Source organism: Micromys minutus, assembly GCF_963924665.1.
Source record: "Micromys minutus genome assembly, chromosome: 8".
Lineage (NCBI taxonomy): Eukaryota > Metazoa > Chordata > Mammalia > Rodentia > Muridae > Micromys > Micromys minutus.
The window spans coordinates 48,091,123-48,118,254 of record NC_137977.1 but is presented as its reverse complement, the minus strand read 5'-3'; positions in this window follow the sequence as shown (position 1 = coordinate 48,118,254).

Sequence of the window (27,132 nt, the reverse complement as noted above, 5' to 3'; positions counted from 1 at the left end):
GCCTTTGTTATAGGCCATCAGCATTTTAATAAACCAATCAGAAAATAAGAGAGTGTTAACAAAACACTCAGACAGGTGAGACTCAACAATACCAAAGTCTGTCTTGTAATCAGATCTCTGCTGGTTTGGAAATCATGAGTGTGATACAGAGACAATCTTTATGCAATGCATAAAAATACCACTCCAACAGGCAAGTAGCCCAGGGCTATGCCTACGTATACTCTTAACCAAAATCGCTGGTGCCTTTCCATCAGTTACAACTAATACTGCCTCATGGTGGCAACTGGTGCTTCTAGATGAAATTTCAGAAAACATCCAGAACCTTTCCAGAGGGAAAAACAGAGCATGTTTCACAGAAAAGCAGAGGGCAGCATGTCATCTGGCTTTTTAATTGATACCCCATGATGCAATATTTTCAAAATCGAGGCAAGATGATGTCTAACCTGGAAATCTGGACCCAGCTGACTTCCTCATGAAGCTGAAGAGCAGTCCATATCTTACAACAGGGAGGTCTCTGTGCGGTGTGGGAGGAGAGAGACAGAGGACGCTCACAGGGCTGCAGGGGAAAGGCCTTAGGGAAAAGCTGAGCTGCAGCATGCAGCATAGCAAGGCTGGAGCACCCAGCAAGCCTCTAGAAGAGTCTCGCCAAAGCCACCCAGGTAACATTCTTAGCATCAGATTCCACAGAGCTAACCTGCTATAGGCACACCTGTTTTGACACTTTCCAAGAATTTTCTTCTCACTGCTGTTTCTGCGAGACCCTCAGGAATGTCACAGGGTGCCAGTCTTCTGCGGTCCGAACCCTAGAGCTCAGAGATTCGCAGTAATTTCAAACTCAGCCTCTAAGGCAGTGGTTCCCAACCTGTGAACAATGTGGGGGTCAAACAACCCTTTCACCAGGGTTACCCAAGACCATCACAAAACACGGGTACTTATATAATGATTCATTACAGTAGGAAACATACGGTTATAAAGTAGCAACAAAAATAATTTTATGGCTGGAGGAGCCATATTAAAGGATCTCAGCATTAAGAAAGTCAAGAATCACTGCTCTAAAGACTTTCCCCAACCATCTTAGTTGACTCTTGCCTTATCTCAACGCTCTCTGAAAGCTCTTCCCAGTCTGGTGTACCACAGACTCTGGGGAGGTCTCTCACCTAACTGGCTTTCATGGACAAAGTTGTCAAGAGTGTGGGCTGGAATGTTGAGGCCATGGGTGCTTGCTCATATGGCTCCTGTCAAGGGAAAAAGACCCTTACCTCAAAATGGGGTCTTTTAGACTTCTATGACCATGGCTGGAATTCCATCGATTTCGATGACCATGACAACTTACTTTACAAACCTAAGTATGGGGTCGCCTGAATTCTTTCTTCTCAATCTTGTTAGGTTTTACATCATTGGTCGCTTGAGCCCTTAGGTAACGCAGGTAAAGGCGATTGGGTGTGTCCACTGGGCTTCAGAACCCCAGTCACTCAGAACTCTTGTTCCGTTGACATGCCCCACCCACCTCCTCCACCGCTGAGAAAATCTTGTACACTGTGAGGGACTGAGTGCACAAGCCAAATCCCCTTGTGCTGTTTGTAGAGCCTTTGGCACCTTTGGGAGATTAAAGCAGAACAAGGCACGGATCCAACAGGACCGTGGCTTTGTAGGAAGAAGGGGGACACTGAGCCGTGTCACTCAGGCTTGCCATGTAATTACCTGCACTGACTGCTAAGTTGTCACCAGTAAGAATTACTTCACCAAGATGGAGACACTGGATCTTAAACTTCCCAACCGCCAACAGAGTGAGCACTTATTCTTTATCTAGTCTGTGATGGTCAGTTGTAGCAGTGAGAAAAAAAATAAATAATGCCTCAAGTCTTCCAGCCCAGCCTCTCTTGTGCAGTCTGTGTTGAAGCAACCTGATCCCCAACCTCATCACTCGAACTGGGAGCCCGCTCCAAGTGGAGCCGGTGGAGTCTGGCCGCCATGCTGATTTCTCTTGTGCTGGTCACTGAATTCATGTTTCGCCAGCAGTCATGACTGCTTCATAAGTCAAGATTGCACACCCCCATACCCCAAAGTGTTGGTGAGAAAAACCTGATCGTTATCCTGTGTTAAAACAACCCCCATGCAAAGTTTCCCTTTGGAAGAGGTTCGTCGGTAAATTTGCGCTTGGCGAGAAGTCACCCTGAAGTGTAAATTTCAAATCTGACCTCTGTAAGACAGTCAAACTTATGAGCATTTGAGAGCGTTGGGCCAGCAACTTGCTGGAAACTGGACATTGTCATAGTTCTTCAAACAGGTTAACACAAGGCTAGGGGAACAATAAACCCAACCCTGGGGCTGTATTTTTAGAAAGTTCCATAGCCGAACTCACTTTTAAGAGAATATATGAAAGGGAAAAAAAAAAAATCTAAATCTTGGGAGCTCATAGTGTTGAGTTCTTTACCGCTTTTTACTGTTCAATTTCCGCTGATAGAAACAGGAAGGGAGCTGTAAAGGGCCTGTCCATTGAAAAGAGACCAAAGTAAGAATGCAGATAAATACCGGAGCTACTGGTTATGGTAACAGGGGATCTCAGAGCCTTCCATATCCTCTCTAGGGAAAGGAATGTTTTCTACTGACTCTCAATGTTGATTGATGGCATTTTGTTTTTCAATCCCAAAATGTAGATCCTGATGAAAAAATAAAATTTTCCAATGAAGAAACTATTCTTGTTCTGGTTGCCAGTTGCAGGGTCTCAGGAACTTAAAAAAAAGGCAGATATGTGTTTTTGTTCCAGTCAAAGTTAACTGATAGTCTTAAATCATCATAATTAAATTTTTGGTAGTAGGAACATGTTCTTTGCTTCTAATTGTTTAAGTTTGGGGTTCTGTGAAGCAGGGTGTGCTGGCAGAGATGTTTCCTGTGGGCACACACTAGGATGCCCTGTGGCCCTTGGGATTCCTTTGTGGGTCCTTTGTGAATCAGAAGTGAGATCGGTAGAAAGCTCGGTGGCAAGAAAAGTGTCCTTGACAGTCTCACTGCTCTTTCCTCAATGTGGGGACAGTGTACAGGTCTGTCCTACCAGAGCGTGCTCCTCACACTGGTGACAACAGGTCCCATCTGCTGCCTGCTTCAAAGCCTTTTGCTTTCCTGAACATGCTTCCGAGTTGTATTTTCCAGGGCAGCAAACCCTGCAGTCCCCTAAGAGCAGGAAAGGTCAACCTTTTATCCTGGCCTGAAAGGAGTACACTTGGAACCCTTCCTTTTTTTGTTTGCCTTTGGGGAAGTCATAAAAACAGCTTTGATAATTAGTAAACAGCCAACATTTCCTCAACACTCATAAAACATGAAGGCGAAGGGGAAACCCAGCCTTCCTTTCAAGTCTCCGGGAGACTCAAGTTCCAGGGTCCCAAGCTGCCAGGTCTGTCGGCAGCGCCTGCTTCACACTTGAAGGAGGGTGGGAAGGTTCAGGTTTCTGTCCTGGCTATGGCACAAAGACACATTAACAGCAAGAAACTGACCTTATCAGCTGATTAGCAACAAATCAGAGATGAGACTCAAGCGCAGGGGATGGGGGTATATATTTGCATTTTTCATGAGTTGTAAGAGGGCATTTTTTGATACATTTTTAGTAAGGTTAGTATGCATACATAGAACAACTTGTAATGTGTTTGAATTATTTTTTTTTTTAAATCTCAGTTGGCCTGGGAATGTAGTTCCATGACATACTTGCATAGCACATACAGGATCCTGGATTCTATACCTAACATTAAAGAAAGAAGAAAGGAAGGAAGGAGGAAAGAAAGGAAGAAGCAAAGGAAGAAACAAAGAAAGAACATAGAAAGAAGCAAAGGAAACAAGCAAACAAAGCTATTGCCCAAACCATAAATAAAACATATTGGCAGCCAGATCTAAACTTGTAAACCTGTAATATATAGTTGCTGAATGCAACATCATGAGGACTGGAAAGCTGACCACCCACCTGTGTGTTGTACAACCATGAAGAAGAGGTGCGATGCAAAGCCACCGAAGCCACCTTAGAGTTAACGTGGCTGAACCTCCGCTTGCTCGAACAGCAGTTGAACTCTAAGGGTCCATAAATATCCTTAACCTCAAAACATTAACAATTTCTGGACGTCTTTGCCTAGAAACAGAAGATGAGTGCAATGACATAAAAAAAAGGTAATGCCACTTTGCAGGTGGTAACATCTTGCCTAGTATGCATGCATACGACCTCTTACAAAGAGAAAGCCACAGCATCTTCAGTTACGAACTGTACAGGTGTGCACACAGATGTGCACACAGAAAACAAAAGCTCTACTGTTGACTAAATAAAATAGTCAAATCTGCTCATTGACTCCATTGGGCTTAGCTGAAAAGCAGATGAGTACACAGAAGCCTCAGATCCTACTGCAGGCAGAGCTGCTAAGGACACAGGGTCCTAGAGGCCAGCCTCTCTGAGCTTGTCAACAGGCTACCAAGGCATGGCTGTGCTGACTCTTCTGGCTTCTTCCTATGACACCTGATCCAAATTCAAAGTCCAGGCTGAATTCTGGTGGAGTTTCCTATAGCTCCCAGGAGGATAGGGTCAGTGTTTGCCATTTGTACCTTCTGAATGGGGAAATCACAAACTAGAGATTCTCAGAGCATTGGGAAGGGGATGGTGGTGAGGGGAAGGTACTTATGGCAGAGGACCTGAGAGCTAGATTTCTGGCACAGTTTACAGATGTTCTGCCCTGTTAGCATCAGCTTATAAGAAAGGGGTAACTACTTTCTGAAGGGTAGACTAAACCAGTGGACTTCCTCAGAGGCTTCTGGTTTGCTTTGCACTTGATCTTCCCCAAACAAAGACTCCCTGGGGGGCTGGAGAGATGGCTCCTAAGAGCACTGACTGCTCTTCCAGAGGTCCTGAGTTCAATTCCCAGCATCCACATGATGGCTCACAACCATCTGTAATGGGATCCTATGCCCTCTTCTGGTGTGTCTGAAGACAGCTACAGTGTACTCATATACATAAAATAAGTAAGTCTTAAAAAAAAAAGAAAAAGCCAGCAAGATGTTTAAAAAAAAAAAAAAGACTCCCTGAACACCATCATCTTTGGTGACTAGCTGCCTAGGTAATCAGCCTTGTCTCTTCTCTATATGCAGCTAGTTTTTTCCAGGAAATCCTTTACTTGAATTAGCTTTAAATCCTCCTTCATTTAAAAATGAGTACAACTTTAAATATTGGAGAAAGTGAAACCTGTGTCTCGGATTGTCAGAGTTTTGACAGTTCTTCTTACAACTCTCTCTTTAAAAAGAAATTTTTGGCTCGCACACTTTGGCTTGGATCTTTCGTATGCTTACTGATATTTACTGAGGAACAATATGTACTGTGTGTGGACATACACTGTAATCTCCATAACGACTCAGTGGGATGTGTTGTGGTCTAGATATGGTGACTGTGTCACGTGCTGGAAGCTGGGTCTTCAGTGTGGTGGCGGCAAGGCAGTGAGATCTTTAAAAGGTAGGGGTCCGGGAAAAAGAGGCTAAGCCATTGGGGGTGTCTTACTGTAAGAGGTTAGCTTGAGTCTCATAGGACCTGTAGTGGCTATTCCTGGTTGTCAATTTGACTATATCTGGAGTGAACTACAATCCAGAATTGGAAGGCTCACCTGTGTTCCTGATATTGGGCCTGGGAGATACAAATTTCTGACCTGGATCTTGCCATGGAGATCTTGAGGTATAGAGGCTATAAATGCCAGGAGACTGGGGCAAGGAGATCTCTGAGTTCAAGGGCATATGGGACAAAGCAAGTCCCAGAAGTCCCAGATCCAGGTGTGGTGGTTCACACCTTTATTCTGGGCCACACCTTCTGTTGGAGACCTACATAAGGACTTTGGAGAAAGAAAAATTCTTCTTCACCTGCCTGCCTTGTGGGACTGAGCAACTGTTAGATCCTTGGACTTCCATTCATAGCTGCTGCTGACCATTGTTGGGGAGCTGGACTGTAAGTCATCAACAAATTCCCTTACTATATAGAGACTACCCATAAGTTCTCTGACTCTGAGAACCCTGACTAATATAGGCCCGTACAAGGTTGGCCCTTGTGGCTCTTTCTTTGGCTTCCTGCTTCATCCTGTAGGTCTTTCCTCCTTACCTACTCCTGACCGTGTAATGCCCTCAGCCATGAAGCTGTGTACACAGGTCCTTCAAGAGTCAGAAAATCTGCTGTTCTGACTTTCAATCTCCAGAACAGATCTATATAACACTCTTTCTAAAATGGAGGGGACAGTGAGATCACTTAGCAGGTAGCAACAGCATTTGTCCCCAAACAGGGTGAGCATAACAACCCGAGTTCAATTCTCAGAACCCACATAAAAGTGGCAGGAGAGAAGAACCAACTCCATGAAATCATTCTCTGGTGTCCACAAATGCACTGTTGTGTGAGCACTCACACACACTAAACAATAATAAATAAATATTAATTTAAGAGGGAGTCAGCCTTGGGCATTTGATACAGTGACAGAATCAATGGTGGGTGGATACCATCATCCCCATTTTACAGGTGAGAGAGAAGAACTATGAAAAGCCACTCTTAAGTAGAACTGTCCCCATATCCAGGACTCTGTGTTTCAGAATCCATGTTGTCTGGAAGGCAACTCTCTGGAAGATGCCTTCATCTTAGGCAGCTTATGTCTAGATGCTGTCTATCTTCTTCTGTGGACCAGGACTTAGTGAATACTTTCTACTTGTGACTGCTTTTCATTAAAGTATTTTGATGTGGTTATATAAATATATAAATAACAGATACAAAATTCACTGATAATAAATTACAAGGAATTTTATTAAAATCAGTTCTTTGATAAACATCATCATGTCATTCTTTAAGTCATTAAAATAATAAGACATGACAAGATATAGATATTCTTATGTGTTGTTATGCAAAGACTTAAACTTTGGTTATTTGATACCAAGATGTCCAACATACAAGTGTTGTTTAGAATTGGTTAATATATTTATTTTTCAATCATTAATTCTAATATTTCACAAGAAATAAACAATATAAAATGGCAAAAGTGTTTTTAGGGATATTTTATACATTGTTGGAAATTATGTCCTAATCCTAAGTTAAAATTCATTTAATTATTCTTTATAAAACTCAAGTCAGCATCTGAAGCAGCAAATTTAAAAACCAAACATTAGAACACAATACAATCTAAAAATATACTAATATGATACTTACATTCAGAGGACCAATGGTGGGAAAATATTAAAAGTCTTTGTTTTCTATAATCAAACCATTATGTTTCTCTAAGAACAGAACACTGTGTGTGTACAGTGAAAACACTCCAATTCAAATCATGCAATAGTCTTGAATATGAGCCAATGTGTTTTAGCAGTCTTCATTGATGCTGGGTGGCATGACAGCATGTGTCCTTGTGTGTCCAGACCCAGGCTACAGTGGAGTTGGATGATGTCACTCTGGCAAGAGCAGTGCCCCCCACCTCTCAGACTCACTGTTCACTTGATGTTGAATAAAGTTTTGGTCATTTTATGTTCACAGACATTTCATCGTTGCCACATTTTTCATGACCTCCACATTCAGTTAGATTTGTGACCCACTATGTCACAGTGGGCTCTAGGGAAAGTCCTTCATCCCCCATGAAACTTGTGTCAGATGTCTACAGTGGAAGCAATGCCAACTACCTTCAAGCTTGCCATACAGGTGAAACAAGGTATTTGTGAGCCCTTGCCTGGCAGACTTTTCAAGTCTGGCGTGGTCTGGTTACTCTAACCATTAGAAAGAATGTTAGGAGCAAAGCTCTTGTCAGCTCATTTCTCCCAGAGAGTTGGCAGTTTACCAGAGCCATATGTCCTCCCTCCACCACCCAGAAAGCATAGAATTTAATGACTGCAAAACTAAATTCTTGAGCGACAGAGAATAGACCTTGGACCTGCCAAGGCTGCAGGAACAGCAGAGAATCCTGTACAAAAGCAAAGAGGGGGATTCTCTTAAAAATACAATGTCCTTCTAGCTGTTTCCCTGGGGATAAGCAATCCGTTTCAGCAGGAGGAAGAATAAAAGTGTTGGAAAACTTGATTCCCATAGCCACAAATTTACCTTTGACTGGCTTCAGGTGTTACCCTCAAGAAAAGGGTCACCCCGTTTCATTCAATAGCAACCCTGTGCATTTAATAATACTTAACTAAATGGACTTTCAGAAGATCTGGGAAATGCAAGCAGATTCTCATCTGACATAAGACTTATCTTTCAAACATCAAGAGCATGGAGTTAATTAACAATCAATGAACTATTAATGAAGCAAGTCTCTGGGAAAATACTGCTTACTCTACGTGTTACATGGAGTGAGAAGTTACATTGTCCTCTTATGATTGATCAAGCTATTATATTGTTATTATTACTATTATTATTGCTATGAAGAAGGAGCAACACTGTTGGTGGTTTCTAGGCAAGCTAAAGGACCCAACAGGGAGCTTCTGGAAGGTTCCCCTGAGGCTTTCCAGGCTTCTAGTGATCCCGGATTATTTTCATCTGGCCAGAAACTTATACAGCTTCAGACTTTAGTGGGTTTTTTTTTTGAGGTAGGAAAAAATATCCAGGTATCCTTATCCCTGGCTGCTTGGGACTCTAAACCCCTACTGAATAGCCGGGCCTATCAGGCAAATCTACCTGAAAGAACTGGGAAATCAGAGCAGCTGTGGTATGTTGCACTCTGTGCTTTTCCCAAGGTGTTCGATGCACAGGGTGTACTAAGGAAGATACCCACCTCCATGGCCAGTGGAGCTCAGCTGTTCCCAAGATTAGAAGGAAGATTTAATACTTAATGCTTAGGCTGTATTCCTCTTTCTTCTTCTTCTTCTCCTCCTCCTTCCCCCTCCCCCTCCTCCTCCTCCCCTCCCCATCCCCCTCTACTGCTGTTACTTCCAGGTTTTTTCTATGTCATTCTAGCTGTCCTGAAACTTGCTCTGTAGTCTAGGCTGGCCATGAACTCACAGAAATCCACCTGCCTCTGCCTCCTGAGTGCTGGGATTAAAGGCGTACGCGCCGCCACCACCCAGCTTGCAGGAAGTTTGATATTCTAAAGTGCTACCTAGGGAAATGACTAGATGTAGCCCAGTGAAGGCCTTCCTCCTTCTTGATACTAAATACTATTACTGAATCTGACAGAAATCTTTCCCAAGTGAAATTATAGGAAGAGTAAATAGGACAAAAGTTATTCAACTTTAATTCTAGAAAGATTCAGTCTGTCAGCTTGCTAATAAAGGAAAACTCTTCCCCTGGAGAAAGATGCCAGGAAGTCCCACAGAGTCAAAGGTTAAACCTCAGTGTTTAGAAGGTCTTAGATATTATCAAAGTTGGTCCTTCTGAAACCCCACAATATCTTCTATTCTCCACAGAGAGCATTAAGAAGGGCAACTGAAGTCCCCAGAGGAGCTGGGTAGCTTCTCACAATCACGTGATCGAGAAGGCTAATCTCCCAGTCCATCCTCCCACACCTCCTGCCCACAGCCTGCCTCCAGCTCCAGACTCCCTACTCCAGGAGCCCCACACCTCTGGTGTTCTGATTAACTGATTACATTTGATGTTTATCTCAGCTCTAGGGAGCTGGAAGCCAGGCAGTGGCCAGACCTGAGTTTGGAAATGTGGGAAACCCAGGCACATGAAGAAACCTCTTGAGGGCAATTGCGGCATCTTTACATCTGAAAGCTCCCTACACACTGTCTGAGAGGAGTAATACTTGTTAGCATTGGCCTTCACCTTGAAGTTTGTTTGTTGACTTTGAAATCTCCTCTTAACTTGCCTTTGCCATGGCTGTCTGGTACCCAGGTGTGTTAAATAGACACCCCCAGTTCTGGAATCTTGTCCTTGTGATCTCTGCAAGAGGTTCTGATTACGCTTACCCCTGTTTTGGTTACTCATGTGTTCTTGTCTCTAGGAGCTGGTACTTGTTCATCTTTGTGTTAGCGATAATTTGCATGTGCCCGGCTGCTATGCACACTGTAGGGATTGTACCTAACACTACACAGAATCACCACAATTCCAATCCAGAAGTCTATTTTGACAGTGCACAAGTCTAGTCAGTCATGTTGCCCACATATTCTGAGCATCCAGAGGCCTCTGCTGCCTTTAAACTATAGATTAGTATTCTGCTGGGTGAAGGACAAAAAGTGTCTAGCCTGAGAGGATTATGGGACTTAGGACAAAGGCAGCCTTTCTTTTGTCCTTAAGAGAAAAACAAAATTTGGCTTAAAAGTTCAAAGATACAGGGTTTCATCTTGTGCTAAATTATATATTAATTTTTAATAATTGATAAATTAACTTTGAAAGTATTTGTTTTGCCAAATCACGTGCATGTGTGCCACATACACACATGTGTGTATGTGTGTGTGTGTGTGTGTGTAATAAAACCTGACAGTAATAGTGTTAAATAAGGTGATCAAACAGGTACAAAAACCACATTTATTTTACTGGTGGTAGTGCAAATATATGAGCACAGTGTTGGGAGGGCCACCTAGCAATCACGCTTCAATAATTTTTAAGATGTTGACCCAAAAACCTTTTGCTCTTATAATTTGTTCAGGGAAACACACACACACACACACACACACACACACACAATCTTAAATAAGATGTGTGTCATATGCATCGAACCATTTGTCGTGGAAGCTTACGCTCCAATGGGACAAATGGCAAAGAAAATGCACACATTATGAAGACTGCTATAATGCAGGTAGGTGTGCTGGTGGGGGCTGGTGGGGGCTGGTGGGGGAGGGGAAGGGTGTCTTGCTGATTGAACTTGAGAAACTCTCCCCAGAGGAAGAGACATGGAACTGGGGGTGAAGCCGGCATATAAAGAGCATCAATGGCGAGCATCTCGAGGAAGGTATAGGTCTGATAAGTCAGAAACTGGGTAGATCAGTGTGTCCGGGGTGGAGTGGGAAACACCAAAGCTTGAGAGAGATGATGTGACAGGACAGCTATGCTGTGCTGTGCTGTGATATATGATATGACATGACATGACATGACATGACATGATATGATATGATATGACATGATATGATGTGCCTCCAGAACAATGAAAAGCAGTCATTATCTCGACTACATAAAAATTTTACCTGTGTGGTTCGGCAAACTGGAAGGAAGAAGGGGTAATACGGAGATCAGTGATGCATACTTTTTTCTTTCTTAAAATCATCATGAATATTATCCACAAGAAGAAAAAGGAATATCCACAGAAGAATATGCAACAACAAGATCTTGACATCATCAGGACATGCAGCCCATGGGGGCGTGGCTTTTCTTCATTGAAGTACTTTGGCAGTAGTAGCCATTAAGTACTCTTGAGCTCCCTGAACTGAATTTTCATTCAGAATTCAGTGAACTGTACTAGCTCCTAGAAATATAATTCTATAGCCCTTCATTGTTACAGGTTGGACATAAAGCATCCTCCCCAGAGGCCTAAGTATTGAAGAATTGGTCCCTGGTGCAGTGTTCAGCAATAGAGCGTTGGTTAAGAAGATTGATCATAAGGGCTCTCCCCTCGGTGATGGATTAATCCATTGATGGATTTGTAATTTGGTGAGCTTAGAACATGATAGAAATTTTCTGAGATGGGACAGAAGTCCTGTGAGAAGGAGGTTAGCTTTTCCCAAGCTTCATTATCTTCTCTCTCAGCTTCCCAGGTGGGCAGCTCTGCATCTTTGTCATGGTGGTCTTGCCTTACCTCAGGTCCAAAGAAACTGGGGCATGGAACCATGGACTAAAAACACCTGGACGCATGGGCCAAAATAAATATTAATTCCTTCATTTTTATTCCCCAAGTACTCTTCAAAGTTACAAATGTCTAGGTAACAAATTAACCTACACTTGAGTTGCTTCCAGTCTAAAGGCAGAATGCTAATAATATGAAAATGTATTTTGAAATGCAGACTGAGAGGAGGCACTGAATCAAAGAGCCAGGTGTGCCAAAGCTCTAGAAAAAAAAAATGGGTCATTGCTAAGGGCACTAATGTTTTCTGTGGGAAACAAAGATTACTTGAATAATCAATATTTTAATCAGAAAATAGCCTTGCGCATGTGTGGCTGATAGTTCGAACCTATCTTCTAGTTCTCCTTTGCATTTTGTGTAGCCATTTAACTAAAGACAGCCTACAATATATTAACCTGTGTTACTTCAAGCCTGGTGGCTGAATATAAAATATAAAATATGGTTTACCTACAGCATCTTAGTGTATAGCTGGGACCAAAGTGATCCAAGGTTGCAAATGGACGTAAGTCTCCGAATCACTATGTGGATGACAGCTGCCCTTTAGAGCTCCTGGAATCCATCAGACTGTGAGAAAGAAGGCCGCACCACTGCCCACCTTTGAGACCTGGGGGTTGTTAATAAATAGCATTCATTTTCATCCCAAAATGTGATGTGTTGTTTAAGATGCATTTGTAGTTGTCCTGTTTCCCCTGTTTTATCCTCACATGGTTTTCGTGAAGGATTGAACCATGTGTCTCTTTAAAAGTCATCAGTCATATTTCCCAACCACAATTATTGTGTCTACAGTGGAAAGCAAAATGCTGAGAGTCTCTAAAACAAAGAACAAAACATGAGGAAAGCGCTTCCAACTTGATGCCGCCCTAGGAACGTCCAGATGTTCTCCCAGTTTGGGCTCTTGTTTCTCCCCTGTGTTGTTGTCTGCCTGAAATGCCTCTAACCCTCATCTGTGCCTGGCACAAACCCATTGCCACTTCATGGTCCACAACTCAAATGTCAGCCCATCTTTGAACCATTTGTTTAGCCTGCCTCAGGCAAAATTAATCATTCTTTTCCTCTGTCCCAACAGAGGTCATCGATGACCTCTTCAATGGCAGGTCTAGGGTCTTCTTTTTAGTGTTCATCCTATTCAGTTTCATTAGCACTTGATGATTTTGAAAACCCTCTTCACTGAAAACAAACTCTGCTCTCTGCTGGCCTTTCTCAGGACATGACTTAACAGAACTCTTTCTATGGGTCAGAATGTCTGTACCACATTGTGTCTTGCCTTTAGCTTTATGACTTGCTAAAAAAGAACATGTCATCCTCCCTCTTGGCTCTATAAACAAGAGCAAGCCAACAACTTCAGATGTTCTTATCTCTAGCCACATTCTCTGTCCTAGAGGTCTGTACTGGCATAACTCCAGACACTGCACAGGACAGACCCATTTCCTTCCTTCTCAGACACACTTTGTCTCTGAATCCCTCCTTCCAATTCATAACATCCCATCCATGGCTATGAAAGCTAGAAGGTGCCAGAGCTTGTCCGTGCTCTTTCTCCTTCATTTTCTACAAGCAACTTTTCTCTAATTCTTAGCATCTGGGCACCCAGGCAGATGGAAACTTGGGGACATATTTTAATGTCACAGATCTATGTTCAAAATCAGACTCAGCTGCTGGCTGGTCACATGACTTGCACCCATTTGCTGAACTCTCTGACCTAATTTCTGATCTGTAATATGGGGAAATAATTAAATAGACAGACCTTAGGGGTGCTATCAGTATTAAGTGAGACACCCCCCAATAAAACCCAGCTAGTTTGAATAAGCCAGGTACAAACAAATTTTAATTTTCCCACATAAGCATACCCACATATACACAGACACACACTCAGAGCTCCACATTTCTATTATCTTCTTGTCTTAGGTTGGGGCTTCACTGACTCTCACCTGGGTCATTACAGATAAATCTCTGCCTCTCCTCTCCCCTTCTCTCCTCTTTTCTCTTCTCCACCCCTTCACACAAAGAGCTTTTTCTCTTCTTTCTTCAAAGGGCTTTGTGCTGCTTCTTTCTCATTTACAAATCAGTCACATCATGCCCCAGCTCCCAAGATTTGCTGGGCTGCCAAAGATAAAGGCGCTCATCACCTCCCCTCTTATCGCATCTTCCCGACTACGTCATGTCTGTTCTGGTCAGGGCTCTTTTGACTACATGGTACATATGCTCACTCCAACCCGTGGAAGTGCAAGATGCCAAGAGCTCTTGGAAAGCCTCAGCACTGGACCACATCCAAACCCGAGTCAATTGCAAAGCCTAGGATCCCCACTCCTGAGCTAGAACTGTAGAATGCTAGGGAGATATAAGAAAACAACCTCTCTGAGGCCAGGGAGATAGCTTAGAAGGTGAAAAGCACTTGCTGCCAAATCTGATGACCTGAATACAGTCTCTGGAACACATATGGTAGAAGGAGAGAGCTGACACCTGCAAGTTGTTCCTGTTTCTCCACACACTAACCTCAACACCTTCACACAGGTACGGGTGCATGTTTGTGCATGCACACACACACACACACACATAGTCACACACCCACACAGTCATACACACACACACAGTCACACACACACACAGAGTCACACACACACACAGAGTCACACACACAGTCACACACACACACAGAATCACACACATGAATGATTAAATAAATATATAAATAAATACATATATACAGACATAATTAAACACATACATAGATAAATGTAATCCAACTAACTATCTTTCTGGTCTCTCTACACGATTGAAATTAAAAGAGAAATATCCCTGGTGCCAGAAGTAAGAATAAGCTCAGAGCAGTTAATAACAGACGAAGGAGCTGTGTGTGATAGCCTTGTCTCTAATCCCAGCACTTGGGAAGCTGAGACAGGAAGATTGTCCAGGAGTTTGGGGCTTTGGATATATAATTAGCTCCAGGTCTCCCTGGGATACAAAATAAGGCCCTGTCTGAACTGTCTCAAAAAAAGCAAGGGGAGAGGCAAAGAGAGAACCCATGGGGAGTTCATATGAGATAGTCCTCTGCAGGGCTAGAGCTTAGGGCTCTGAAGTCAGAAAGACAAGACAGGTTAGGAGAGGCCACCCCAAGGGACCAGTCTATTTACCCAAAGCTTAAGGAGCTAAGAACAGAATTATCTAAATTCTAACCATTCACCTGCATGAGTTCTTGGGAAACTGAAAAGCAGCTCAGATTATTGCATGAAGATATGCACGCAGAACACAGGCTCAAGAGCCAGGGATGCTCACCCAGGCCAGGCAGAGGCACCCACAAGGCATTTTATAGGGTGTGGCTGCATCCTAAGCACACAGTGTCCATCTGCCCCTAAGAAGGTAACACCTGCCAAAAAACATCACTCAGTGAATGGACACAGAAGACACAGGGAAGTGAGTCCTGAAGAGAACCAGCAGCTGCAGTGGTGAGATGCCAACATGACACGTACCATGGTGAAAATGTGTGAAGCAAACGCTACTCTGAATGTACCCCACCACCAAACATATGCCCCAGGCTCAAGCCTGTGCAGATCTTTCCACATGCTCACAGTCCTAAACAATATAACATAATGACTAATATATAACATTCGAATTGTGATGTGTGTTATATACCATCCAGATGGGGATATAAGCATGCATTCCATGCAAAAAACGTATCTAACATAGAGGACTTGCTTAGCCATGGGCTTGGGATCCTGCTGGGACTGGTCTCCTATAGATACCAGAAGATGACTGTGTCTTACTGATATATGCAGTGAGTGTTGGGATTCTGTAAACCCCACCCCTCAATTACCTGGCAGTAGCCAGGTATGCTCTGCCCCAGTGACCTGACACTATAAAAGGGGCTTTTTGCCCCCTCCTCTCTCTCTTGGCCCCTCTTGCCTCCTGGCTCTCTTGCTATCCCACCCCTATCCCTCCTCTTCCCCTTCCCTTCCCCCCTCTCCCTCCATGTGCTCATGGCCGGCCTTTACTTCTCTATTCCTCTCTCTCTCTCTCTCTCTCTCTCTCTCTCTCTCTCTCTCTCTCTCTCTCTCTCTCTCTGCCACCCTTTTAACTCTCCCATGACCTGAATAAACTCTATTCTGTACTATACCGTTTTGTGGCTGGTCCCTCAGAGGGAAGGAATTCACAACATGGGCCCCCCAGGGACATCTCCCTTGCCCCAAGGCCTTGCCGCACCTTCATGACCCATATCCCCCCACTCTTTTCATCCTTCCCCCAACATTGTTGCCGAAACCTGGGACGTCTTCTTTTCACAACATTGGTGCCTGGTGACTTTTCCTTTTATTGGTGCCCGTCATCTTTTCCTTACAGTGAGTATCACCCCACCACCACCACCACCCCAGCATATCCTACTTTTAACATAGCAAAGCCGAGTTTTGTTCTAAGTGAGCAAACAGGATAACAAAAACAGGACTCACAGATGCTTTCAGTCTTGGTGAAGCTACGTGACACACTTCCCGTCGGTGAGATACTTCTAGAAGCTGGCTGTGCTCAGATTATTTTTAGAAGTATAAAACCAAGTATGCTTAACCTGAACATCAGAAAGCTGACATGCTCCTAAGAGCAAAACACCATAAATCATAGGAAATTCCACACCCTGAACCTGTGTCTCATACGCACAGTTATTAAAGATGTTGAATAAAATTGTCTTCAGCTATGCCTATAAAGTATATGACACATAAATTACCTTAAGATCTGAATCCCATCCCCAAGATATATACATGTATATATATGCATATGCATGTATATGTGTATATATATATATATGCAAATATTCCAAAATTTGAAAAATTTGAACTCCAAAACCCTTTTGTTTCTCAGCATTTCTGGTAAAGGGCAGAAACTGGAGTAATCTAAGACTTCCGCTGCACCAGTAATCCCTTGGTCCTCTGCTTTCCCTACTTACAAAACACAAAACAAACAAACAAAAACAAAGGACTCTCCTCAGAAAGGAGGATCACCCTGGGCTTTGAAGTTTTTATCTAAGTTCTCTCCAGGGATCAGTGACAGGGCAGAGAAAGCCAGCCCTGTCTCCAGGCCCTGGCTTAGACCATACAGTTTTTGTCTCTGATCTGTCCTGAAGGCTTGTTCCATTGTCTTGGAGCAGGGCCACCCTCACACAGGAAGCTGTATGTATCCCTGCTCACTGCAGGCAGAAAGGCTTGCAAAGGCCTTCCTATGACTGATAAACGGTGTTTGGTTTGGATCAAGAGGAAAAATAAGGCGCTGGGGATAACAGAGGCCGGTGGGAAAACAGTCGGAACTCCAGAGTCAGAGCAAAAGAAGAGACGCTTTGAAGGCTTCACGAGGTGGTTAACTAACTAGGAACAATGAAGGCAGCCCAGGGGGAGCTTCCTTCCACCCAGCGGCAGTCAAAGCCACCCGTGGTCAGGGGAGCTGGCAGGAACCCTGTTATGGCTGGAGAGAACAAACAGGCTTGGTCAAGGAAGCCAAGCCCCCTTCTTCAAAGAAGTACACCCCATCCCCCCTGGCTTCGGGGAGTGTTTGCAGACAAGGTAAGGTGTCCTCATGTGGGGAGTGACGTGAGGTCACTGTAGGAAGAAGGCTAGGCCGAAAGAGCTGAAGACTGCCTGTCCCTCCTAAACAGGACCAGAGTGTTGTTTGTTTTCTTTGAACTCCTCCGACTCTGGGAGCTTTTGTCTTGCTGAGCATAGGGGAAGTAATGGGGTGTAAGAAGGAAGTGAGACTGAAGGAAAGATTAAGAAGAATACCCCCCCAGGTGGGTAGATGTGGGTGGGACTTAATTTACTTGGAGGTGTGAGCTGTGACTTTTCTTCTCTGTCCAAAGTAAAAATATGTGATCTCCCCCCTCCCCCAAACAGGCAGAGAGATGGAAAAGATCACTTTATGGGCTACTGATTTTAGAATTAGGTGGGTGCGGGGTGAGAGCTGAGTTCTCTGTGGCCTGCCCCAGCTGAATTACCCTTTAAATAAACCGTTTCTATGGAACTAACCATGCCAGGATCCCAGGCCTTTGACCAAAGTGCCAACTTGGCATGAAGAAAGGAAAATAATTTTTCCCCTTATCTCTACCCCCAGAGCTCTGTAACTGTAGTTATAGCCAGCAGATTTATTAATAATTTAATACAGTACTTATTGAGAACGTGCGCTCTGTTCCTCCGTGGTAGACTCGCTTGGAAAGAACAGAGCTGGAAAGAGACCCTGACCAGCAGGATCCAGAGAGGAAAACATAAAATAGATTATTTCCTCCCCCGAGGTCCAGGCTCACAGAGGACCACGAGGCTTCATTTTCTGTGAAGAGCAGACACAAAGTCTGGACAGCTCAAAGTTTCTGGTGGGAGAGAGGAGCAAAGGCTAGTGAAAGTTTTAGCATTTTGCCTAAGCTCCGCCCCACAGTTACTTGGCAACGGCTGGGTAAGCTTCGCCCCACAATTACCTGGCAATAGCCAGGTGTGCCTGCCTCGCTATAAAGGGGGCTGTTAACCCCATCCTCTCTCTAGCTCTTGCCTTCTTGTTCCTGCTCTGTCCTCACTCTCCCCATTCCCTTCCCCTCTCTCTTTCCACCTGTGCTCACGGCTGACCTCTACACTCTATCCCGCTGCCCCCCATCCCCTTCTCTGCCTCTACTACCCTCTCATCTCAACTCCCTTCCCCATGCCCTGGATAAACTCTATTCTAGACTATACTGTCATGGCTGGTCCCTTAGGAGGATGGGATGCCTCAGCGTTGGCTCACTGCATCCCTTCCCCACACCGTACCACACATCCACCAAAACACAACAGGTTTCTCGTTTTATAAACACAGCAGAAGGTATAAGAAAGGATTGTGCCAGTGTGGGCTCCTTGTCCAGGGACCAGAGCTGCCAGACCCTGCCGTTGAGAAGTTGTCTGGCTATCTATCCCAGCACCTGCGTGCCCACCAGGCCCCTGGGGCTGTAGTAGGCAGCTGTTGGCATTCACAGAGTTATCTGCAGAGGATATAATCTGAGATTTCCCACCCACTCACAGAATGCCTAAAGCCACAGTTGGTACTGAATTGTATTAAAATTGTGTTTCCTGTGACCATATACTTATGCTAAAGTTTAACCATAGTAATAAAGTGGTCAATCAAAGCAACATGTTACCCCAGAACCATGTGAACGTGCTCCCTCCCAGTGTCAGACTGTGCTGTGGAAGTTAGCAGACTTGACCTCGGGTGTTTCCTTGTGAGGTGGGGAATGTTCCCAGAGGAAGCATCTCATGCTTTCTTTTGGCATCCCAAACTGCTGCCATCAACCATCGCACACTTAGAAAATGAAGAGGTCCCTGAAGGTAGGTCTGCTGATGCTGTGAGGTGGATCTGAAAACCAAGCTGACGGTGGTGGGCTCTAGGGACCTGCTGGTAGGCATGGCTTGAATGTGAAATACACTCCACTCCTCACTACCACTGTACACACATACACAGACCTGTGTACACACATATGTACACAGACATAAGCACACACACAAATATATATACACACATACATACATGTACTCATGTGTGCGAGAATGCTCACACACACACACACACACACACACACACACACACACACACGTAGTTTTAAGTACTTAACCACTAGCCGTGGCACTGTTGTGACAGGTTGTTGGAGATTTGGGATAAAGCCACTTTGGAATCTTTCAGGAGCACAGGTCCTGATTCCCTAAGGTCCTAGGTCCCCCTAAGTTCCTCCTCTCTACTTTCTAAATGTAGGAAGCTTCCAGAACATACTTCCATTCTCATGCTTTACTTGTTCTATGGACCACACTCCTGGACCTCTGAGCTCTTTTGTCAGATATTTCGTGACAGTGACAGGAAGATGATGAGCCTAAGGGCCACAGGAACGATTCACCTGCGGGGTGAGGTGGAGCAAGAGCGTGAGAGGCTTCCCTGTGCCACACAGACAGCCAAGGTCTTCTCACTGGTGTGCCAACCAAGACAGACTTTGTGGAATTTTTCGGTGACAATTTCTGAATAGTGACTGATCATTAGTCAGGTGGAGCTTAAGGGAAGTAACATTTTAAATACAGGAAGCTTGGCATACACAGAACCCTGGAGACTTAATGCAACATCATACGACTGAGTTGCGGTGAATTAAGCAGCTGGAGTTGACCGTTGTCTTCCATGTGGTAACCCGAGGACTAGGCTGCTTTGAACTTACAGCTAGGCCTTCCAGAACACAGGACTTCCAAGATCAGTACGGGATAGGATAGAGTGTGGGTCTATTGTTCCTGACACAGCAGCCATTATCAGCATAAGGCTAACTTTAAATTTATTTAAATTAAGTCAAAGGAAAGGTTTGGGTCCCCACAGGAGGCTCATGGCTTTCGGGCTGAGATGTGCTAATAAAGGACATTTTCTGCCCTACAGGAAGTTCTAGTGGCCAGAGTTGTTCTAGAGCCCGGCTTCTTATTGTCCAGATTGTGATCCCAGATGGAGTCACGGAGCTGAGTGTGGATATCTGAGAGAATTGGGCATCACTGGCAGGTTTCGGAATGCCAGTGAGCCAATAGTAATTCAGAATCAAATGCATAATGAGTCCAAGCTGCTTCTCGTGTTGCTCACCCATGATTCTGTGCAACTTCACCACTGCCTTATTTATGACGTGTTAGTTTTCCTGGGAAGACTCGAGCAAACGCCACCAAATAGGGCACCAACAACAGACCAAAGAATTGAGCCTATGCAGTTTGATGGGCCAAAGGTTTGACCGGGGTTCCTTACAGCAGCTTAGCTGAGGGACTTCTTAAAGGAGCAAGGACAAATTACAGGCTGCTAAATAACCAAAGAAGTCTTCCCCACCAGCAATCATTAACCATGTGTGTGCCCTTTGGGAGGAGTGGGGCCTTGTACAGCTAGTGTGTAGACTTGTGTATCACTTTCTCACTACCTTGGAACCTTGTGAACGCCTTGTGTGCTGCCTCGTGATCTCCACTGCCTCATGAGCTCCCCTTTACCTCTATGAAGGGGTGCTAACTGACTCAATGTTATGGGGTGTCTCATGGGGGGGAAACGACACTTGTTTAGCTTTCCAGACAGCAGCCATATGATGCTTATGAGACAGACTCTCACAGTAGGTCTAAGTTCACAGTATGCATGCTTTATACCAGGTAATACCACCATGCCTGAGATGGTGCCTGAGATGCCTCAACTCAGATGCAAAACTATATGGTACAGTACGAGTTGCAGTGCTTCTATTGTGCATGAAATGTTTTCAGCTCTTTGTAAACATAGTGATTTAATTACAGAAAACAAAGACTTTTAGTATCGCCCTACTGTCATTCCTCCGCATGATAGTACTTTAGATGAAATTATGTTAGAATATTTTATCTTTCCGAAAAAACTGTTGCTTGAGTTTCTGACTTGAGTTTCATTGAAAAAAAAAATCATTAAATGAAGTTTTACTTGGGTATCCCTAATGGACAGAATTTCCAAAAATTTCTGAAATGGCTCTAGACATAACTTTTTGCTATTTTGTATCATGTGAACCTCACTCATTGTGAAGTGATGTTCTCACTATTACTAAAGTGTCAGTTCTCAAATAGGTTGAAGAAGATGCTCTCCACCTGAAGTTTCAAGTACTCAGTGAGATTAAATTCTTTATGTCAAATACGTTTTTCTACTTTAGTAGTGTTCAAGTTAGCCTTTGTCTTTAGTATGTGGTAAGCATGTATAATAAATAACTGCTTTAAGTCATTTTCTTTGTTGTTGATTATTGATAAAATTATTTGTATGACCAGTTTATTTAGTTATCTAACCGAGGACATAGAATTTCTTAGACAAAAAGGGAGTGTAAGCATAAATGTCTAAGAAGCCCTGGACTGCTTCTATGGCCAAAGGCATCCTACGTCACTTCCACTGTGTTCTATTTGCTGGATCCCAGTTTAAAGATTAAACTTAAGGTCATGTTCCCTACGCTGCTCTCTCTGTGTGTCTAAAGAATACAAGGGCACTGGGTATCTGGCTGCTCCCACATGAGGTATGCTTAGAAGTGACCAAGAACTAATCACCGTAAAATGGAGCAAAGACTTTGGGCAGACTACCAGAGAGATCGCCACCAGAGAAAGAGAAGTAGCACACTTCTCAGCCATGTTCCTGTCACTCTAAATCCTTACATAGTGCAAGGTAAAGTCAGACGATGGAGAAGAGAAGATAGAAGGAAAGAAAGCCCTGAAAAATGACCAAGATGGGATTTGTGTCTACACTGGCTGAGTAGAACATGAAGCCATATTTTATTAAATTTTCGAAAAAATGAAGAGTGCTTTCTCCACTTTAATAGTTTCTAGGCAAGTTTCACGGTCTGTCATGAAAACAAAAGAGAATCAGTAAAGACTCCCTTAAGGGCTGCTTCTGCAAGCCAAGTGGCCAGCCACAGTCCACACCTGTCCTCTGTCATGGGAGCCCCTGAGATGTCTTTAAATGAGATAAAGCACTGCTTTAAAACCAGCAGGTATGAGATATAATCCAGGCTAGGCCAACAGGTCTGCAGGCCAGTCTGTGCTTAGCCAAAGAAAAAGGGTCTAATTTAGGGAAGGAGAACAAACCCTGAGGTCAACAGACAGCAAGGCCATGCCTTGGAAAGTAACACAGGATGTCAGAAGCCAGAGAGATACAAGAACATCAGGGAACACACCACAGGGCAGGGCAGGGCAGGGCAGGGCAGGGCTGAGCAGGGCAGGGCTGGGCAGGGCTGGGCAGGGCAGGGCAGGGCAGGGCTGGGCAGGGCAGGGCTGGGCAGGGCAGGGCTGGGCAGGGCTGGGCAGGGCTGGGCAGGGCTGGGCTGGGCAGGGCAGGGCAGGGCTGGGCAGGGCTGGGCAGGGCTGGGCAGGGCTGGGCAGGGCAGGGCAGGACAGCTTGTCTAAGCATCTGAGTTTGAATCCCAAATGCTCAGGAGGAAAGTGAAGTATGGGCACCTGCCTGTATGCAATTCCGGTGCCTGAAAGGCAGAAATGCAGAGATCTTGGGGGTTTGCTGGCTGGCCAGTCTAGTTGAATAGGTGAGCTGCAGATTCAGTGAGAGACTCCGCCTCAAAAAGCAAGATAGTGATTAAGGACGATACAGATACTAACCTTTGGCTTATACACAGATACACATCATGCATGCATACACATTCATAGACATCATACATACACTCACATAAATGTATGCACACTACATGTATACACAGACATACACACAGAGTCTACTACATGAGTTACCTATTCTTTTGAACTTTTCCAAATTAATTTGAATTTTATAGAACTACAGCTGTCAATTTAATTATCACATGTATATTTGTTATTGTTTTTCTTATTTATTCTCTACCATATGTGTATGTGTGTGTGTCCTACATATGTAATATGTACATATATGTAGATAGCCATATGTGACTTCTATATCGTGATGTCATCTTGAATATATAAAGTAGGAAGTTTCTCTTGGAAAAAAATTTCTCTTGAAAAATTTTTACAATAAATTTTTAATGAATGGTTTTTCAAATTTGGATAAGATATGGGTGGTTCCCCTCTCATGACATGTGAAATATATTTCAGCTAGATATAATTTATATAAATTTATTGGTCTTCTAAACATTGATCTGAATTGATTTTGCTAAGTCACAAATAAATTACCATTATATATATATATATATATATATATATATATATATATATATATGATTTATATATATATATATAAATTTCAACAAGATCACTGTGGGAAATTCTGCTGAGAATCATCCAGAGCATGTATGTAAAAGTTCAGAGAGGAAGAGGCAAGGAGGGTGATTTCATGTCCCCGAGATGGAGTGGATTCATGGGGAGCATGTCTTGCAACTAGACTGTGTGTGACAAAAGCTGGGTGTAATGACAGAATGACAATGCTGGGGAAAATTTTAGGCTGACTGAAATGTCCTCTACAGGTCACGTATTTGAACACAATCCTTGGATGGTGGACTCTTTCGTGAGGCCATGCTAACATTAGGAAGGGAGGCCCTGCCTGGAGAAAACCATCACTGGGGATATGTCCCTGCTCTTGCCAGTCACTCTCTGCCTCCTGGTCTATCTGCCATCTGCTCCCACTCCCACGGAGCCACTCTGCCAAGCCTTCCCTGCCGGAAGGACTGAAATCCCCTGGGACCACAGGGAGATGTATCCTTCCTCAGTTATTTTATCAGAGAAAAGATAACATAAGTAACACACTGAGTCAGGCACGAGATGTTGGATCACCAAGTTCAAGGACAGAGAACTCTGAGGGGTGGGAGTGAGGCATCACAATGACAAAGAAAAGGAAATCGTGTTTACTACACTGGTTTGCGCACATGTGGATCGAATTATGCTAAGATGTCAAGGGACGCTATAAATAGAGTCAAAATGGATTCAGATAAATTCATGCATAATGGGTACCATTATTAACAGACTCTTAAAGGAAAATCGAGAATATTCTATAGGCATTGCTAGTTCTTTGAGATCAATGGCGTAGGCACCCACATCCGAGACAGACTGATCTGAGAGATCACTTGCTAACTTAATATGACATTTATTAGGTTCTTATCCTCTTGTTTTGGTGGCAAGAGCTCTGGGATTTGTCTGCTCTGAAAGTATTGATTGAATTTGGAGTTGATAGAAGCCTGGTGGGTCCAGTGGTTTATCAATACTAAGTCATTAGAAATACTGACAACCTCTTCCATCTCCTTTCAGTTAAATCAACCCTGGCATTTATTTACCACCCCCAGAACAGTACAAATGTTACCAATTAGATGTATATTACTACCAGCCATCAAAAACTTATCTTGCCCTGGAGACAGGAATAAGCCTCTATTTCAAACCACACTCAAGAAGAAAACATGGGAGAGGAAGTAGATGGGGCCAACTGTTCCCAGACATGAGAATCCACTTGACTACAGACAGGAAGTGTTGTCACTGAGAAGGGATTTAGGGAGGGTCTAGGGTTTAGCTCCCTTTGGCATGGAGCTCAGGTAAAGAGGTCCTAGCAAAAGGGGAGATAATAGGTAAGAGTCCAAAAGGTGTCACCTCCTGCCTGCCATTGGAACTACCTTTATGTTTTTTGCTGATTAGGTTGAAAGATTTGCTAGTCTAGGATGAAGGATGTTACTTTAATGTTTGAAACTGATGCTGACAAATCTCCAGAATGTTCTGGAAAAGCCGTGTTTAAAATGGTGATTGTCCAGGGATGCAAAAGTACTGGCTAAAGGTATCAGGTTGCACTTAGGCAGAATACATGCTTTCTGGACAATAACGTAAGAAGCAATAATAAATCAGCAATAAGTCCTGATTGGCTTGACAACAGCAACTGATGTTAAATGTTAAATATCATCTTAAATGTTTTTGCCACTAAAAAAGAATATGGTCATAACCACACAGGGTGATGGATATGCAGATTAGATAGACTGTCAATCTCATATGGATTTGTATATTCCAATATCACACTTTGTGTTCTTAATATATACATTTTTGTCATGTATAACTAGAACATGGCCTATCCTCTCCAATATTAGTATATTCAAATTTAGTTTTTTTTCTCCATATGTTTATGAATTTTACTCTGTAAATGAAGACTTGATATTCAATAAATCCAAACACATGGTGGACGCCCCTCCCCAGCTACCCCCTGAGAACAGGCTCTTTGGCCCTACTTTTCTCAGACTTAGGTGTGCTCCAGACTCTGATGCCCTGGGGTCCCCTGGGAGCAGCTCTGAGGGATCTGTGGAGCCTCACCTCCAATTCTCCCTGGCCATCCTCCAGGGCCCTCTCTGCAAGGTTATCAATCCGTAGGACTGGCCAACCTAGCAGATTAGTTACCCTTCTGTACCTGCATCTGAAAAGTGCCTCTTTCCCACTACTTGATCCCATTAAGGACTAAATGCAATTGAGACAGGAGCACCTGGGACATTGGTAACACAGATCAAGATACTTTTGAATATACCCGTCTGGCCAAGATTCATTCTCAACTCACTGTGTTATGCTAGGGCTGACCTGGAGCTCCTGGAAGACTTCAGTGGATCTTGTGCTAGACAACATCTAGCTGCTCCATGGAGAAGCTGGGGCAATATCTCTGTTCTCTCTAGAAAAACATGTTACTTTCATGTCTAGTGGTGTATGATTTGAGTGACATTTCTTTTCACTTCAACCCCAGAATAACATTGGGGGCATGTTGCAGGGGCATGTTGGAGATGCTACACCCACTGTGTATTCCTCAGAGAACACCAGGAAACCAGCATGCAGCCGGATTCCCAAGTGAATTCTCTAGTTTTGCTCTTCTCAGCAAAGCTTGCAGAGAAAAATGGACTTCCTCAAGACATACAGAGCAATGAAATGAAGGTGGTGAGGCCAGGCCTGACAACTCTTCACCCTCGATGGGGAGAGGACAGGGCAGGGGAGCTAGAATCTGTCCTCTAGTCTGTCTGGTTGCCTGAGGTTTTCCTTACATTTTCATCCTGAAATGATTGCTGGGTGTGCTGAGGTTTCATGGAGTGACTATAATGAGGACCTTCATGAGTTTGGAACAAGAGCCAGGAAAGAACACTGCTGGGTCTTTTTCCTTGGGAAAGGGAGACTCTGGCGGCAGGAAATGAATCTGGCATTTTTGAGAGCTTTGAGTCTTTGCATCTTAGTTTTACAGCCCGTTCTCAGGATGCCTTGTCTCATAATCACAGAGAAAGGGTAGACGCATTGAGGAAAGGTCCCACCGAGTAATAGCTTAGAATGAAAGGCTTGTCATCCTGTAAGTGGTACCAGGGGAGACGGGGGAAGGTCAGGATGAGGCCAAAAGGGGAAACCTCAGTTTCTTTAGCAGCCATCAAAAGAAAACCAAAGAAGTGTCAAATGTGTGCGCTGTGGGCAGTCAAACAACTAGGTAAAATTAAATCACTAATTGGGACTCTCAACAGTTAGCTTCTCTGGTACCCCCAACACCCCCATTATTTTCCTCCTCTAGCCTCAGCAAACATGTGGCTCATGCACCCACACTTACTCTCCTCTCACAACACACACACTTACAGGTCTCTGATTACATCCTCCCTGTCTTAGGGTTTCTACTGTGTGATAAACACCATTACCAGGGGCCACTTGGAGAAGCGCCTAGTTCAGCTGATACTAAGTCAGTCACATTCTATCACCGAAGGGAATCAGGACAGGAACTTAAAGTAAGAATCTGGAGATGAGAACCAAACCAGAAGCCACAAAGGAAGGCTTGTTCCTGTGGCTTGCTCAGCTTGCTTTCTTATACACCTTAGGGCCTCTTGTCTAGGGATGGTGGTACTCACAGTGAGTTGGGTCCTTCTACATCAATCATTAACCAAGAAATTGCCCCACAGACCTGCCAATGAATAGGTCAGTCCAATCGAGGCATTTTCTTAACTGAGATTCATCGTTGC